The sequence below is a fragment of the Tasmannia lanceolata genome, unplaced genomic scaffold (assembly GCF_043159265.1).
Source record: "Tasmannia lanceolata isolate RefF3 unplaced genomic scaffold, GAP_Taslan_0.1 ptg000024l, whole genome shotgun sequence".
NCBI classification, from domain to species: Eukaryota; Viridiplantae; Streptophyta; class Magnoliopsida; order Canellales; family Winteraceae; genus Tasmannia; species Tasmannia lanceolata.
The window spans coordinates 9,207,344-9,226,369 of record NW_027518701.1 but is presented as its reverse complement, the minus strand read 5'-3'; the positions used below and the strand labels follow the sequence as shown (position 1 = coordinate 9,226,369).

The following is a 19,026-nucleotide window of genomic DNA, read 5'->3' as shown; positions in this document are numbered from 1 at the left end:
CAGGGAGAGCTTTTCCTTTGTTTTGGTGATTTGATCTTCAGGATGTTGTGTTTGCTATAAAAAGAGGGTGCCGAGCTATCGAGCTTTATTCTTGGGACCTTTGTTTGACCAATTCAGGGTTCTTTCAAAAGGTTTTGGTGAACTCGGATGATTCTGGATGTAGGCTTGGTTGTAGGTGGTCTTGGGTATTGGGTGTCTTGGCTATTTGGGTGACTTTGTGTTCTTGAAAACCTAGAGAAATATTGAGAGAGACATCGAGGGAAAGACCTAGAGAAGCTTCGGGACTCATCATAGGATTCATCATCGCAACAAACCTATCATTAGTCATGTCTTAACAATATGGGGTGTCTACAAATAGCTATAGAAAAAATTTAATATCAACTCAACTAAAGAAAAAAACAACCTAAAGAATCCCACTGAGTCAAAAACTTCTAGAAGAATTAAGATAGACTTAGGTTGGCCCCACTAGTATGAATTACTACTTCTAACATACTATTCGGTGGTCGATCGTCCCTAGATCGTTAGAGGATTGGAGTGGCCTTAAGATTGACGACCATTGTCGATTTCATATTTATCACAATGAGTTTCACAGGAAGGGTAGAGCTCTAGATGTTTTTAAGAGTAATTAGAAGCATAAGTCACATTTTATTTTGCTTTAATCGGCCGGATGAAAGGACTTAGTTTTTTAATCGGATAACATAAGAAATGGCCGAAGTCTAGTTTTATGTGGAGTTAAAGTTGGCCGAAAGATGGAGATTAATTTTAGGAAAAGTAGAGAGATTTTTGCTCCAAAAGGAGGTGGAAAAGTGGCGTTAAAATTCTCCTTCCATGTGCCTATTTTGTAGGGGCAATATAAGAGAGAGAATTAAAATGTTTTTATGTAGAATGCAAATCAGACATATGATTTTGATTATGAATTAAAGAGAGAATTTCTTTCTAGTATTTCACATTTTGATGAAGAGGCATGATTAGTTTCCTGAAGGAAAGGAGAATGATAAATTAAATAACCACCAAACATCCTTGGGAATGGGAAACTGAGGTCATTTTACTTTCACAAGAAAATACTGTTTTGATGGCAACCAAACGGACTCCTAGTGGTCTTCATTAGAATGCTCAGTCGGGGTCACCTTTACAATGAGACAAGCCGAGTATTGTATTGTTAGTAGGCATACCTCATTATGTTACAATTAGTGGTTGTGCCCTACTAAAGAATTGCTATTTAATAGTTACGAAAGATGATATTTCCCATAAACTCGCTAAATTTTGTAATATTTAAGAGAAAAACAGAGAATCTCGCCCGGAAATTGACAAAATTTCAAATTAATAAAATTTAAGAAAAAAAGAGTATAGAGAAACAAGCATACCTGCCTTCACCAACGTGAACTCTCCTCGATGCAAAGATGACGTAGATGATAGCTCTGATAAACAAAGTGTGTTTTAACAATTATATTATATAATTCCTCAAGCCTTATACCCTTCCATTTATTATGTTATGTCATTTTTTTTTACTTTGGTCAAAGTTAACCAAGATTCACACCTGGTATTTGTACGTTTTGTTTTTAAATTGAGATGTTTCATATGGTGTAAGCCCTTATAGTCCCTTATTTTTCCAAAAAGTATTGTACGGCCCACATCATAGGATGATCCAAACCGTCCATGTTATGGAACACAACGTAAATAGGCTGTTCTCCAAAAAATATTTCCATAGGATGATCCTAGCCCTCTGATCTATAGAGGTTTCCATAATATGCAGTTCTTCTCTAGATCAGAGGGTTGGGATCATCCTATAGAAATGATATTTTGGGCCAACCTATTTGCATTGTGGCCGATCAGATGGACGGTTTAGATCATGCTATAGTTTGGTCTGTACAGTACTTTTCGAAAAATACGGGACTACAAGGGCTTACACCATATAAAAACTCATTAATTGTTTACTTTCCAAAAGAAAAGATGAACTTATCCAAGAATAGAGGATTCTACACTACTAAAGCATTCCTCTAATCTTCCTCAAATCACTGAATAATTTCTATGAAAAAATTGAGAGCAGGAAAATACCTCCTTTCACCAACGTGAACTCTCCAAGAGACGAAAATAGCTGATCACTCTGATAGCCCCAAAGCTTAGCTAAGCATCTCTTCACTCTGATCTTGGTAGTTCCAAAAAGAAATTCCTCACAAACCCACTAAATTACTATTTAATATTTAAAAAAATATGAGATTCTCAATAAACCTATCTGTGAAATTACTATTTAATATTTTTGGAAAAAGAGAGATACAGAAACATGTGTACCTGCCTTCACCAACATGAACTCTCCCTGTCCGATGGTCACTACTTTGATCACTGTAATAAATAAAGAGTGTTTTATTATTCCCAACACATTTTAACACACACATAGATGATATAGAGTTAGATAGATACACACACGCCTTCGTTTGTTCCATCACTTACATTTTTTATTTTTTATGTCATTCTATTAGACTTTTATGTCCCCAAGATTCATATCTGGTATTTGGACATTTTGTTTTTGAATTGTGAGGTTTCATATAGTGTAAGGCCTTATAGTTTTTATTTTTCCAAAAAGTACGGACCACATCATAGGATGATCCAATGACGCCGGAGCTAACTCGATGGATCCTCAAACCGAGTCTACTAGGCCCACTAGCCTAGGCCCCAAAATTAAAAGGTCCAAAAATAGAGTTGCAGTCCATGATTTTAGGTCATCTTTTGGGTCAAAACTGAATTTACTCAGAGCTTTGAACATAGCAAGCCATACATGGTTGGAAAGATCTACGAGTTTACTTTCCAACACAATAAACGGTTCGTAAATCTGAGTTCTGTGGAGGGAATTAGTGTTATTTTTCTGAGAAGGGTTGAAGCTGCCTGCAACATACAAATTTCAGCAGTTTTGGGTTTCTTTTTGCCTACTGTCCAACCCATTACTCCAAACGTTTTTGGATATGATTTAAGTTATTTTTTATATTATATTTATGCTTTATTAAGTCCCAAAGACCACAATTAAGTTTAGTAAGATAGCCTTAAGTATTAGTCAAAGTAACTTTAGTTTTCCTCTCCCTTCTTTCTTGGAACTTGTGCTGTCAAGATAGGAAATGTTGTTCAAGCCTTTGGAAATGCACCTATGGCTGGAGGGTTGTTCTATGCCTACTTAATTATTTATTTGGGCTGTAGAGAAGAGACTTTTGCAGAGAATTTGAATCAAGTTTAGCCTTTGGCTTGTGAAAAAGAAGGATTCCTTGTTGTATTATTTGCTATTATCCCTTGGGTGGATTCCTTTGGTTGGCGGGCTGTTTCATCTTAGTTTTCACTTGCATTTCCTCCTCTCTTTTCCATTTGTTTGGTGTCACCCAAACCATCCATTAGGGGTGCAACTCGGGTCGGGTTGGGTCGGGTAGATGCTAACCCAAACCCGACCCCAGCAACCATTTGCTCAACCCGAACCCGATCCGACCCGAGTTCCAACCCGTGTTCAACCCGACTGTAGACACCCCATTTTGACCGAACCCCAAACCCTGAAATCGAATAAAAATTCAGAAGTTAATCGCAAGAATTTCAAAAATTCAAGTCCCGAAAATTCATGGAAGCATGTTCAAGTGTAAAGAGAACCCCCAGTTTCATAGACCCGTCTTGGTCATTAGTGAGAGCAAGAGGAGTGCCCGCAAAGTTTAAGAAGAATTGGACGAGAAATAGCAAATAGGACTAGCTGAGTTTGTGCTATAACTAATGGTGAATTGAAAAAGTGGAGTGCATTAGTGAAGCAGGGGTGTGCCATTACTAATCCCTAGTGTAATAGCAAGAGCAAAATGTTCACCCCTTTTCTTATTTAGACCACCCTTATAGTGTATTAAATACACTAGAAGTTGCTGTCCAGGGAAGAAGGGAGCATATTCCATTTTTTTTAGACCCCTTCTCTTACCCGAGCCACTTCCCTGTAGCAAAAAGAGTAGTCATAAAATGCACCAAATGGGAGGTGAATTAAGTGGTACATAGAGCTGTCCATGGAATGAAAAAAGAAGCAGATTTTATCATTTTTCTCATGGCTACTTTTCACTCAAGATCCCCTTGTGGAGTCTAAAGAAGGTTGTGAAAATGTATTAAAAGAGGGCTGTCCAGTGGAAAGAGTAGAGAGCAAATATATCATTTCCATTATATAAAAAGGGACTCTTGGCTGTGGGAGTTCATTTCTAAAAGAAAAATGGAAAAAGCCCAAGTGTATAAAACAGTAGAGAGTGAGGGTGTGCCAATACCAATTTCCATACACAAATTGTTAGAGAGGAGAAGCCAAATGAGGAGGGTGATTTTACCAAGGCCCTTGGGGTCCAAATCAGCGTAGTCCTCATTTTTTATATCAATGAATTAAGGTCTGTTGGGAGGGGAATCCGTTTTCTTTGTTTAAGAAAAGAGGGGGGCGTGAGTGGCAATACATAGAGTGAGAAAAGGGTTGAATTTGCTATTTTATCATGTAAAAGGAGGGTTATTTTAACAAGGTGTGCCAATATCAACCTAGATGCTCAGCAAAAAGGGGCCAAATATTATCCCCATATTCTACCCGAGATGACCACCCGAAAGTGCAAAAGAGTAGTGATGAATACACTGGCGGGGGCGCTATATTTGGAGATAAAGGGTGTTTATTTCACCCTAAAAAGGAGACAAATGGGTTGATCGCATCCCTTGAGAGAGAAAGAACCAAGGGTGAGGATCAATCTAATGAAAAAACCCTAATCACATTTTATAAAAAAGGATAGAGAAATCGATTGAACAGGGGGGAGTCTCAATTTTTTGCAGCCGCATAAGAGAGAGAGAGAGAGGAATTTCGGTCTTCTTCTCCTGCGATTCCGCCGGAAATCCGACGAGCTCCACACCTCGTCAGCCACACCTCCATTTCACCACCATTCCAACCTCCTTCTTCTTCTTCTCTACCATCTCCTCCTTTCCGACCACGCCTCACCGGAATCCGGTCACCCATCCCCATCTATCTGGATCTTACCTACTTCAATCTCATTACAGAAAAAACCTCCATCATTATCCCATTTCCCCATTGCCATTGATTCCAGCATTGTTGCCGGAATTCGACCTTTATCTTCTTCTTAACCCCAAGATCCGATCACCCCTACCATCACAGCCATCATCATTACCTCCAATTCTTTTATTCCTTGCAGCCATCTCTATTAGATCTGAGAACCCTCGTTAATTCCGGCGATTTCCGCCGGAATCCGATCAGTTTCCTCATTGCTACTACTCAGATCCGGCCATCACCGTTGGCATTATTTTTCCCGGCCGACAATACCTTGAGCCGCCATTTCTAGTCATCGCAAATCCAATCTCTTGCACAAAAATCGAAGGAGTAGAGAGAAAGAGAAGAGAAGAAAGGGGATCGGCAATCCAGCTCTATCTCCGGACATCATTGTTCGATTCGTTCCATTCCACCCTAGATCTGACAATTCTGCAAACATCAGCCCCCAGCATCTCCTGCGAATTTATTCCTTCTCCGGTCAGATCTGTGAATTCCATCGTTATCATCTTAATCCCTGGCCTTCATTTCATCCGACCGCTTCCATGATTTGCGATCATCATCACTAATTTTGGAATTACAGTATCTCTATAGTTCGATTCAGGTAACCCTATCTTCTTCTTTAAATCCATGATTTTATATACAAATCAAAGTAATCTGAGGCGTTTAATTGATGCATTCTCTTGTTAATTAGAAGTTTGGGTGTCCATCTGTTTATAACAGGCATAACTTGGAAATCTAGAAGTTTGGATCATAGATATGATCCAATTGCAGGGCTACTTTTTTAACCGGCATAACTTATCAGTTGGAGAAATGCCTCCTTCTGCCATTTCCCAATTGCAGGGCTACTCTTTTTTTTTTTCCAATGTGAATGAGTTGAGTTGATGTGGTTATCCAACTTGGGGAATGATCCTCTATTTGGGGTTTAAGTCTCAATGATCTAAAGTGAATAATTGGACTCATGTCCCTAATGCGCGTCATAAAAAAGAACAGAGCTGGTATGGCCATGCAGGGGATAGCAATGGTTTAGTCCAGTTCAGAACTAGCTTTTACTTTGTCATATTTTGGTAGTGGCATTATTCTATAGCCCATGCTCCTACAATGAATTAATATTGGAAGTCCCAAATATGCAACATTATTAACATATTTGGCATTCTGTCGGAGCAATGCATGATGGAGTAAATAGCACTCTTAATAAGATGTTGTAATGTACATGTTTGTTCCTGGCTTCAATACTTGAGGCTTAGTTTTATATTTACTCAAAATTAGTTTGCCTTAGATTAATTTTCATTTGTGAGTATTGTAAAAATAAAAATTATTTTTTATTTTATTTTATTTTTTTGCAGCCCTTACACCCTTGATTTTGAAAGCCTCACATCCCTTTTGATGACGGCAGCCACCATTTCACCACCATTTCACTTTAATATTTGCAGCCCTTTCACTACTTTGATAATGGCGGCCCTCACATTTTTTATATTGGCAGCCCCCACACCTTTGTGATAGTAGTAGTCCTCATAAATGTTGATTCTATTGCTTCTAATGGTTTATCTTATAAGTAGTGGGAGTAGCATTTCCTTAAAATGGATGCAAATGTTTGAAATTGTGCTGTTACATATTTTGGTGCCTGCATTGGTGTGCTTTTGATGTTTAAATAAGATTTATTTACACTCTTTATTTTAGTTTATCGTTTCCAAGTTTTCTTTACCTTCTTTTTGTTTACCAGGTTTAATATGGATTGTTTTTGTTGCTGTGATCGGTTGCTTTGAAATACTTGAGAATGATTTTCATTCAGGGGTCAACTTTAGTGTGTGAACTCTTTTAAAGAATTTGGATGTGCATTATTTTGATGGCATCATTATATAGTTCTGCATTCCATAGGTTGAATGATTGAATCATTTGCCTAAAGTGTTATTCATAAAGTTAATATGCAGATGCATGAGGGCCTAATAATAATGACAGGGTCTCTTTCATAATAGTGTTATCTTAAGTATTGATGTTGTCTTATTGTAATGGATGTCTTAAGTTTTTTCTTGGTGAGGACATTTTGTAGCCTGTTGGTATCACTTTTGTTGTTTCTTCGCATATTTAGGGTAGCATTTTCCCTCTTTTACCTTTCATTTAGGAAACTTGCTTAGTTTTTTTTAGAAATTTTTCTAGCTATTAGTAGCCTTTGGGCGATGAAGGAGTCATCCCAAGCCCATCATTTAGGGAACTTGTTCAGTCCAAGTAGTGCTCCCCTCTTTATTTAGTAGACTTTTCAAGTCTTTTAGATACCTTTAGATAGAATCTTTCCCTCATTGCACGGGCAATGAAAGAGTTATTTAGAGCCCCCATTAGGAGACGCGCTCTGTCTCGATAGGTAGTTCTCCTTTGGAGACGAGCCTCATTTAGAGCCTCCCCTTAGGGAGTCCGCCTTGGTTTTATAAGTAGTTAGCCTATAAGAGGCTTGCTCAGCCTCATTCTAGAACCCTCTCCAAGTTGTACCCCAACTTGTACCTCTTACTAGTTGGAAACCAACTTGGTCTGTTGGTTGCCTCATCCCTTTTTATCTTTGCAAGGGCGATGATAGGGATATTTGGAGCCCACCATTGTGCATAAGAGGTATACTTTATCTCATTTATAGAGCCCCTATTTGGAGACAAGCCTTGTCTCATTTAGAGAGTTTCCCCATTAGGAGGCTTACCTTAGCCCCATGATTAGAGCCCTTTCTTCTAGCGAGTCTTTGACTCATTTTTCTCCGTTTCTTGGTAGCGTTATTAGAGTCATTGACTCATTTGTACCCATCTTTATGTATTGAGTTGTTACTTCATCTTGGTTAGAGACTAACTCAGTCTTATTAGAGCTTTGCTTACTTAGGATTTTAAATAGCTTTCTCTGTTCTTGGGACATTTGTTTACTTGTTGTGGATCGTCTCTTTGAGACGCTAATTGCTTGTTCGGGGTTTTCCCTTTAGATTTAGGGCTTTGCCCTAGTTTGTGGTTGTGATTGCATGTTCCCTTTAATATTGAAAACATTGTAATCATTTTAAAATCCAAAAACACTTGAAAACTTTAAAAACATAAAAAACATTGAAATATCTTAATATTCAAAAACATTTGAAAACCAGAAAAATTCAAAATCATCTAAAGTGTTAAAGTTTTAGGAGCGTACTAAGAAAGTTCTTTTCGAACTACGTTGGCTTGATCCTCTTTCACGAGGTACGTAGTGCAACTCGGGATCTTTATCCCAAGTCCACCCAAACTTTTGAAAATAACAATTTAAATCTTTTGAATTAACAACTTTAAAACCTTGCTTTCAAAAAGCTCTTCCTTTAGAGTTAGGAGTTTGTTCTAGATAGAGAGTTTTAGAGCTAGAAGTTTGTCTTTGATTTGTTGTGGTTGTTGTGTGTTTGTGTTAGAGTTAAGAGTTTGTTTTGCCTACGTCCGGTCAGTTGGCGATCCACATCGCCGACTGATGACTATAATAGGATGCGTTAGTCCGCCCTTTGTTTTCCTTAAGAAACACAACCTAGTTACACATAGGTTGTAGGAACCACCTGCATTAGCTTAGGGCTAACCTGCATTTAGTTAGGGCATATAAGGTGTCCTAAAATCCACAATCCATTGGAATTTAAATAATCGCACAAGAAGCTTTAATAACTAGTCCGGTCTTTTAGATCGAGTCTAGGTTAGAGGTTTAGATGTCTTACGCATCATAATTTACAATATGTGCGAAGAACTACGTGACTCTGATTCTTATGTAGGCGGGAATACGTGGGCTTCTTTGGATGAATATCAGACTATCTAAGGACTCGGGTTAAATCGTTTAGAGTCCTAGGATTTGTTGTGTTGCGTCGTGTGTGGTATCGAGTCATATTGTATGTTTTGTTGTGTTTTCTTACTTTCTTGTATAGACCTTATACATTTAGCTGTAGCATGCATGTGTTTGTCCACCAGAACTTAAACACTAATTAGGTATGTCACTCATAACCTAGTGGTGATTAGGCGACACTTCTTTCATTATTTTGTGTGCGCTTATTATTCCATCCCGAGCCATGCATGTTTAGGTAGACGTTCGCTCGAGGATATTGTTCCCATTTTACATGATTTTCGCCCAAAACTCTTCAAGGTTAATAATAAATGGCATAAGAGACCAAGTGCTTGCACTCGGACGAATTGGGGGTGCTCTTCGGACCTTCTCCATTCGTAATCAGGCACAAGCCCATACATATTTCTAGTTATCCGTTGCACAGAGCATATTTGTTTTTGGGGTTTCATGGCCTATCCATGGATGGCGACTCTGAGTTTATTTTAGGTATGTCTTGGTTTCAAGCCTTGGCTCCGGATCAAGACATATCTCATTCATTTATCGCCACTTGTGCTATGCTATGAGGGTGGCATCCGTTCGTGAGAGTTCCTTGGTAGAGCTCTCCTTCACACGTGGATGATCCAAGAGGCCGTAGGGGGCTCGTCCTCCCACCTCTCTCTCGGATCGGGGTCCACACCAACCCAACCCGAGAATTTAATCTTAAAAAAATTTAAAAATTATTAAAAAATGTCGGGTTCACTCGAGTCGGGTTGCCCAAGCCCTCAACCCGAACTTAACCCGGGTTGAGAAACCTTAACCCAGGTTGAGAAAACTCAACCCAAACCCGAGCCCGACCCGAACTCAACCCAACCCGACTTTTTACCCGGTTGAACCCGTCGGGTTCGGGTTGAGCGCGCCCAAGTTGCACCTCAACCATCCATATTATAGAACACAACGTAAATAGGCTATTCCCCAAAAATTATTTCCATAGGATGATCCTAGCTTTGTTGGAGGTAAAATTGGCACTCCCTTTTTATATTAGACACATGGCATACATGTTAATACATGGCATGCACACCAACAAGTGGCAAACATGCTAAAACATGGCATGCTCAGGGACACATGGCTTATACACCAAAATAAGGTGTAAGAACTCTAAGCCTGTAAAAGGCACCATCTTGCTCAATGGTAAAGGCGACTCTTTCCCCCCCATAAGCATTTTTATCTCCAATAGTCTTGCTTAGATATATGTGATACCAATACCTGACTTGAGCGTCGGAGGGTGCCCGAGTCCCTACTCTGGGGCCCTTCTAATGTTGTTTTCTATGAGCGCAGGCACCCATGAATAGGAGCTCTACCAACCTAAGCTGTTGGTTTCGCCAATAACGCTCACCCGACGCCCGTATTCAGATTTTGGCATCATCAAGTCCTGATCTATAGAGGTTTCCATAATATGCAGTTCTTCTCTCAATCTGAGGGTTGGGATCATCCTATAGAATTTTTTTTTTAAGTACAACCTATTTACATTGTGGCCCATCAGACGAACGGTTTGGATCATGCTATATTATGGTTTGTACAATACTTTTTTAAAAATACAGGACTATAAGGGCTTTCACCATATAAAAATTCATTAATTGTTTACTTTCCAAGACAACCTCTACAGCTCGGATGGCTAAGATCATCCTATGGAAATGATTTTTTTGGGCGCAGCTTATTTACGTAATGGCCCATCATATGGACGGTTTGGATCATCCTATAGTGTGGTCCGTACAGTAGTTTTTGAAAAATAAGGGACTATAAGGCTTAAACGGTATAAAATCTCACTTTCCAAAAGAAAAGATCAACGTATCCAAGAATTGAGGATTCTACACTACTAAAGCATTCTTCTAATCTTCCTCAAATTACTGTAAAATTTCTATGAAAATAATGAGAGCATGAATATACCTGCTTTCACCAACGTGAAATCTCCAAGAGACGAAAATAGCTGGTCACTCTGATAGCTCGAAAGCTTAGCTAAGCATCTCTTCACTCTGATCTTGGTAGTTCCAAAGTTCCAAAAAGAAATTCCCCACAAACCCATTAAATTACTAATTAATATTTTTTGAAAAAAAGAGAGTACAGAAAGATGCATACCTGCCTTCACCAACATGAACTCTCCCTGTCCAATGGTCACTACTTTGATCACTGTAATAAATAAAGAGTGTTTTATTATTCCCAAAACATTTTACAAACACACATAGATGATATAGAGATAGATAGATAGATACAAGGGCGGAGCTAGGAATTCTCCCCAAGGGGGGCAAACAACTCATCAAAATTGTGCAGCTAAATTACAGTTTCCATGGAAGATTTCACATATCTCAAGTTTTGAACCTCATTTTTTACTTATGCTCCTTTTCTTTCGACATAAAATGGGTGCAAAAACAAATTTTACACCCATTTTTACAGTAAAAATGAGCATAAACTTTGTTTTACGTCCATTTTAATTAAAAGAAACGGAGCCTTAAAAATGAGCATGGTTCCACACAATCATAACTTGCAAAACTGCTTAAGGACTCAAAATTCTACGACACTTACAATAAGAATGACCCAATGTTGACTGACCATAAAACATTGATTCTTCAAAATTGGAACAAGAAAGTAAATGAAATATAAATTCGGATGGAAGTGTAAAGTACCTTCTCAAGCAAAACTACAACATAAATTATGGGTAAGTAGAAGTTTGTTAAAAAAAAGCTGTAAAAGAGAGTGAAACAATAATTATGTTGGGATTGTTCATAAAGACACCATAAAGTATTATTATAATTTATAAGGGAACAATAACAAAAATTTCCAGGCTCAAATGGTATTGTATGACCCACCACAATCACAAAGATCCGCATTTAAAATTTTAGGAAAAAAACGGATCCTAAATCAGCATTAAAAATCAACTTTTATGTGAAGTTCTCATATAAGACTAAAATGGAGTGTTGTCATCACAGTCAAGACACCAATAAGAACCTTTTATCTCCATGGGTGCTGTTATAAAAACAGCACAAGTGACTTAAAGATAATAAAAACTCCCATTTTTAAAACCCGTTAGTAGGGGCGTCAATAGATCCAGACGGTCCGATGGATCATCTGAATCCGAGCGTTAATGAACGGGATCTAAACATGTGAATAGGATCCATGAGCATATTTCGGATCATCAAATCTGGGATCCGAAAATTTTTGGATTAGGTATGGGCACTCCACAGATGCCCATTGGATAGTCACGATCCAAAATGTTTTGTAAAAGTACCCTCCAAATTTTGTTAATGCTAACCGTTCTATGAAGGGTATTTTTGTCAAAACCTCTCTTATCACTTAATGAATCGGATGGGAGTGCAATTTCATTCATTTCAGTCGTTTCATTTCAGACTTTCACGAAGGAAAAGAGATAGGGGTTTTAGGGTAATTTATTCTTTGATAATAGTTATACATTATATTCGTGTATGTGATTTTGATTAGTTTTATTCTTTACAAGCATTATTTTACACATAGATTAAACATAGATAAATTTTTAATTTAGTTGAAGAAAATGCTTAAAGACACACTAATAGTGGACTGCCATTCTAACTCTTTTTTTTAAAAAAACATTGTTTACTTAGCTTAGTGGGACATAATAGGACACTCCGAATTAAAATGGATCATGATCATGACATGGAAAGTAGGATCCGATGAACAATCCGATTCTGACCCGACCGATAAGGAATTTGAATGGATTGTGACCGTGACATAGGTGGATCCGACCCGAAGCGGATCCGTTGACACCCCTACCCGTTAGTAGCATAGGTTCAATTTTGACAGAATAACAAGGTGTCACTATAAAAAACTAAGTGTGTTGAATTTAGCAAAACTGCAGTGCTGTTGTCAAAATCAACACACCAATAATAAACCTTTTATTCGCATTGGTGCTATTATAAAAAAAAACATAGGTGTTTTTAAAGACCTTAACAACCCACCCTTTTAAAACCAATGAGTAGCATAGTTTCAATTTTCACGGGATTAGAAGGGTTTCTTATTGGAGAAAGGGCCACTGACAGGACATTTCTAAATAGTCATGCTGGCATATGTTAGTTCCAAAAATGCCCTTCACAAAACCTTTTGCCCCCTTCTAAAATAATTGAAAATTATAGAGACAAAGGGCATTTTTGACATTTTACAAAGTTCTAAGAATTTTTCTCATATTTTTCAGCGGGGGGCAATTGCCCCCCTTGGCTCCGTCTCTGGATAGATACACACACCTTCGTGTGTTCCATCACTTACATTTATTATTTTTTATGTCATTCTATTAGACTTCTATGTCCCAAAATTGCAGCATCAACTTTAAAATCAACTTTTGTTTTTGATTTGTTTAATTTTCAAAAGAAAGGAGATAAACATATGGAAGAAGAGAGGATTGTGCACTACAAAGTATTCCTCTAATCTTCATAGTTCCAAAAACAGATACCTCAGAATCCTACTAAATCACTCTCTAATATCTAAGAAAAAATAGAGGGTACAAAAATGGAAAATACCTATTTTCACCAGTTTGAACTCTCAAAGACGAAAATAGCTGGTCACTCTGATAACCTCAAAACTCTGCGAAACTTGAAACACATCTCTTCCTGGCTTTAATGGCAAAATATAAAGTTTTTTTCTTAATGGGAATCGTCCTTTCATGACTCTATTTTGGGAGACATTTAAAGCACGATAAATTACACTTACACCCGTACACTAACACCTCTACAATAGCAGTAATGCCAAACATAGAAAAGTCATGGGGTCTAATTGATGACTTTATATGTTTCTATGTTTTGCATTATTGCTATTGTATGGGCTACGCCATAGAATGATTGCAAACCGTCCATTTGATAGGCTACAATTTAAAAGTACTTTACAAGCCACACCATAGATATCCAAACCGTCCATTTGTTGGGCCACAATGTAAATAGATTGCGGCCCAAAGATCATTTCCATAGGATGATTGCAACCCTCCGATCTATAGAAGGTACCATAATATGCAATTCCTCTATAGATCAGAGGGTTGGGATTATCCTATGGAAATGATTTTTGGGCCACAACCTATTTACGTTGTGGCCCATCAAATGGACAGTTTGGATCATCCTACAATGTGCCCATCAAGTGGAAGGTTTGGATCATCCTATGCCTATGGTAGTATGGTGTGCCCATCAAATGCATACAGTACTTTTTGGCAAGTGAGATTGGGAATTAGGGATCTGTTAGGGACTATTGATCAATTAGATGAATCTGAGAAAAACCACCTTTGTCCCCAGGTTAATAAATTGAATAAGACAAAATCTTAGCCTGTGTGGGTTATGTGGCTACTCTCACATGCAACAACCAAGCCGCAACATGCCTAAAGTGATTGTCCCTAGCAAATCTTTAGTTTTAAACCTAACATTTAACAAAGTAAAGTGATGGTTCCCGAAGGATGTGGAGTGGGGAAGGGTAGGGGATGGGGATTAGATATTCCCCGTGGGGAGGGGAGGGGGGAAATTCCCCTGCAGAGGGGAAGGGGTAGGGGACCCCAATATCCGGCCCCGACTCGCCCCATTGCCAGCCTACATATACTTCATTATTACTGCAAGCCTGAGATCAAGGGTTTGCATGTTTTTTGGCCTCCCTATTTTACGTTTCAGTGTGACTATAGATAAAATATGATATGACTCAACTAAAGAAAAAAACAACATAAAGAATCCCAATCTGTCAAAAACTTAGAAGAATTAAGATAGACTTAGGCCGGCAAATTACTACTTGTAACATACTATTCAACAGTTGATCATCCCTAGATCGTTAGAGGATTGGAGTGGCCTTAAGATTGATGAACTTTTTCGATTTCATATTTATGACCATGGTTTTAAATTTCGACCGAAATCCGACATTTCGGACTGAAATTTTGGATTTTGGTGGAGACCGACACTGAAATGACACTTATCCGAAACAGTATTTTATTTAGGCCGAAATTTCAGAATTTAAGGCGAATTTCATTTTCTTCCTAAATTTCAACCAAAAAACCTGTTTTTTTTATTATTTTAATATTTGACCAAAATTTCGACCGAAATTATAGAAATTTCGGTAATTTCGGCTGAAATTTAATATTAAAAAAAGTAGGCCTCTTTGTTGTACAGGATTTTGACTACCAAAACCGAAATTTTAAACCATGTTTATGACAAGTTTCACAGGAAAGGTAGAGCTGTAGATGTTTTTAAAAGTAATTAGAATCATAAATCACATTCTATTTTTTTTAATTGGCCGAATTAAAGATCTTATTTTTTTAATCGGATAACATAAGAAATGGCCGAAGTCTAGCTTTATGTGGAGTTAAAGTTGGCCGAAAGATAGAGATTAATTTTAGGAAAAAGTAGAGAGATTTTTGCTCCAAAAGGAGGTAGAAATGATAATATTTTGTATGACTTTTTCTACTTTAAGGATCAAGTGATTCAAGTGTATAGAGCTTTGGCGTTAAAATTCTCCTTCCATGTGCCTATTTTGTAGGAAGCATGGTTTTAAATTTCGACCGAAAATTTTGATTTCGGTTAACACTGAAACCGAAAGAGGAGAAATCCGAAATTGTCGAAATGTACGGAATTTCAGCCGAAATTCCTAGAATTTTGGTAATTTTGTCAAGATTTCTGGAAAAAATTAAATTTTAAATCCTTTACCGAATTTCGGCCGCGAAATTTCAGTAATTTCGGCCCAAAAAACAGACATTTCAAAGGACTTCATCGAATTTCAGCCGAAATTTCGTCGCTTTCGGTGAGGACTGAAATATACACCGTAACCAAAATTTAAAACCTCGCTTTCGGTGAGGACTGAAATATACACCGAAATATACACCGAAACCAAAATTTAAATCCAAAATTTGGGACTAAAATTTCGGGTTTCGGTCAACCACAAAATCGAAATTGCATATACGCAAAACCGTATATTATTTCGTTCAAAATTTCAAAATTTAGATCGAAATTTTGATCGAAATCTAGCTTCCACCGAAATTTCAGCCCAAATTTAAGGAATTCCACCCAAAAATCTAGCTTTTTTAATTATTTAATACTTATCCGAAATTTCAGTAGTTTCGGACGAAATTTTCTATTGAATAAAATATTATTTTAATTAGTTTCATGGATTTCGGCCGAAAATTTCGATTTCGGGATTTCGGCCAAAAATTTTGGGAATTCGGCCGAAAGGCTTTACTAAACCAAAATTTAAAACCTTGTTTTTTGGGGGGATTATAAGAGAAAAATTAAGATGTTTTTATGAGAATGCAAATCAGACATACGATTTTGATTATGAATTAAAGAATGAGTTTCTTTCTAGTATTTCTCATTTGGATGAAGAGGCCTGATTAGTTTCATGAAGGAAAGTGGAATGAACAATGCATAACCACCAAACATCCTTGGGAATGGGAAACTGAGGTCATTTTACTTTCCTTTCAGAAGAAAATACTATTTTGATGGCAACCAAATGACCTCCTACTGGTCTTCATGTGGAATGCTCAGTTAGGGGTGACCTTTACAATGAGACAAGCCGAGTATTGTATTGTTAGTAGGCAGACCTCATTATGTTACAATTAGCGGTTGTGCCCTACTATAGATTTGCTATTTAATAGTTATGAAAGAAGATATTCCCCATAAACTCACTAAATTTTAATATTTAAGAAAGAGAATCCCAGAAATTTTGTTAAAAAATTTCTATTTAATATAATTTAAGAAAGAAGAGTACAGAGAAACAAACATGCATGCCTTCACCAACGCGAACTCTCCTCTTTAATGCAAAGATGATGCAGATGGTCGCCCTGATAATTCTTCGCAACTTATATCTCTTCCATTTATTATTTTATGTCATTTTATTACTTTGGTCATGAGTTAACCAAGCTTCATACCTGGTATTTGGACTTTTATTTTTTGAATTGTGAGATTTTAAATGGTGTAAGCCCTTATAGTCCCTTATTTTTCAAAAAAGTACATGATCCAAACCGTCCATGTTATGGAACAAAACGTAAATAGGCTGTTCGCCCAAAATTATTTCTATAGGATGATCCTAGCTGTCTGATCTATAGAGGTTTCCATAATATGCAGTTCTTATCTAGATCGGAGGGTTGGGATCATCCTATTGAAATGATTTTTCAAGCACAACCTTTTACACTGCGGCCCATCAGATGGACGGTTTGGATCATGCTATATTATGGTATGTACAGTACTTTTTAAAAAAATACGGGACTATAAGGGCTTAAACCATATAAAAACTCATTAATTGCTTAAACTATGTGTGGCAAAGTTGGCAGATCCGGACCGAAACCGAACTGAAACAGAACCGAAAATTCAGTTTCGGTTTGGTTAACCCAAACCGATTCAAAATTTGGTTCGGTTAGGTTTGGGGGTCAAACCGAACCGAAACCGAATCATTGTCCCCTATTTCCATTGATTATGTGAAAGGGGTGATAAAATTGGGCGAATTGAACCAAAACCGAGCCGAAAATTCAGTTTTGAATATCGGTTAAACGGTATAAAATCTCACTTTCCAAAAGAAAAGAAGAACGTATCCAAGAATAGAGGATTCTGCACTACTAAAGCATTCCTCTAAACTTCCTCAAATCACTGAATATTTTCTATGGAAAAAATTGAGAGCTGGAAAATACCTCCTTTCACCAACGTGAATTCTCCAAGAGATGAAAATAGCTGGTCACTCTGATAGCCCAAAAGCTTAGCTAAGAATCTCTTCCCTCTGATCTTGGTAGTTCCAAAAAGAGATTCCCCACGAACCCACTAAATTACTATTTAATATTTAATAAAAATTTGAGATTCTCAATAAACCCACTAATTAAATTACTATTTAATATTTTTGGAAAAAAAAAAGAGAGAGAGTAAAGAAACATACATACTTGCCTTCACCAACATGAACTCTCCCTGTCCAATGGTCACTACTTTGATCACTGTAATAAATAAAGACTGTTATTATTCCCAACACATTTTAACATACACACACATAGGTAATAGATAGATAGATAGATAAATAGATACACATACCCCAAATTGCAGAATCAACTTTAAAATCAACTTTTGTTTTTGAATTGTTTAAATTTTCAAAAGAAAAGAGATAAACACATGGAACAAGAGAGGATTGAGCACTACAAAAGCATTCCTCTAACCTTCAAAGTTCCAAAAACAGATTCCTCAGAATCCAACTAAATCACTCTCTAATATCTAAGAAAGAATAGAGAGGGTACAAAAAAGGAAAATACCTATTTCACCAGTGTGAACTCTCAAAGATGAAAATAGCTTGTCACTCTGATAACTTCAAAACTTTGTGAAACTTGATACACATCTCTTCTTGGCTTTAATGGCAAATTATAAAGTGTTTTTTTAAAGGACCAATTACCAATGGGGGACAAACATTAGGCAGAATTATCAACTGGACCCAGGCTTTTTAGAAATTACCAATGGGGGACAAAATCTGTCTTGTCAGTAAAAGCTGGACGAAAATACCCTTTGGCATATAAAACACGTTTTGACTTTGAAAGGGGGTTTTCAAGTCTCTACAATTGGGGTTATTAGGTATCAAAATGGGGTTACCAATTTCAGAATGGGCTTATCAAGTCCCTGAAAATTGGCCGAGAGTTCTGGAGTTTTGGAAAAGGGTTTTCCAAGTCTTTAGGAATGGGGTTATCTAGTATAAAAAATGGGGTTACTAATTTCCGAATGGGGTGATCAAGTCCTTGAAAATTGGCCAAGGATACTAGAGTTTTGGAAGGGGGTTTTCAAGTCTCTGGGATTGGGGTTATCTAGTATAAAAATGGGGTTACCAATTTCTGAATGGGCTTATCAAGTCCTTGAAAATTGGCCTAGGGTACTGGAGTTTTTGAATGGGGTTTTCAAATCTCTAGGATTGGGGTTATCAAGTATCAAAATAGGGTTACCAATTTCCGAATGGGCATATCAAGTCCCTAAAAATTGGCAGAGGGCACTAGAGTTTTGGAAAGGGGTTTTCAAGGGACTTGATAAGCCCATTCTGAAATTGGTAACCCCATTTTGATACCTAATAACCCTAATCGTAGAGACTTGAAAACCCCCTTCCAAAGTCAAAACGTGTTTTATATGCCAAAGGGTATTTTCGTCTAGCTTTTACTGACAAGACAGATTTTGTCCCCCATTGATAATTTCTGAAAAGCCTGGGTCCAGTTGATAATTCTGCCT

The 19,026-nt window shown here is 37.4% G+C and overlaps 1 long non-coding RNA gene across 3 annotated transcripts in view; it reads right to left on the bottom strand.

The window, feature by feature from the left end:
- LOC143857286 (uncharacterized) overlaps positions 1-18,196 on the bottom strand; it is a 54,950-nt gene extending 36,754 nt beyond the window's left edge. For 2 of the 3 annotated variants that reach the window (XR_013238573.1, XR_013238572.1), the window contains exons 1-8: positions 18,075-18,196; positions 17,472-17,765; positions 16,572-16,628; positions 10,946-10,996; positions 10,757-10,847; positions 2,290-2,340; positions 2,056-2,190; positions 1,365-1,418 (exon numbers count right to left, since the gene is read on the bottom strand). This is a non-coding gene — a long non-coding RNA (uncharacterized LOC143857286). Of the gene's footprint in view, positions 1-1,364; positions 1,419-2,055; positions 2,191-2,289; positions 2,341-10,756; positions 10,848-10,945; positions 10,997-16,571; positions 16,629-17,471; positions 17,766-17,859; positions 18,025-18,074 lie in introns of those variants that run through there. The other variant, XR_013238574.1, reaches the window with a different exon arrangement.
- Between the last annotated feature and the right edge of the window lie 830 nt (positions 18,197-19,026).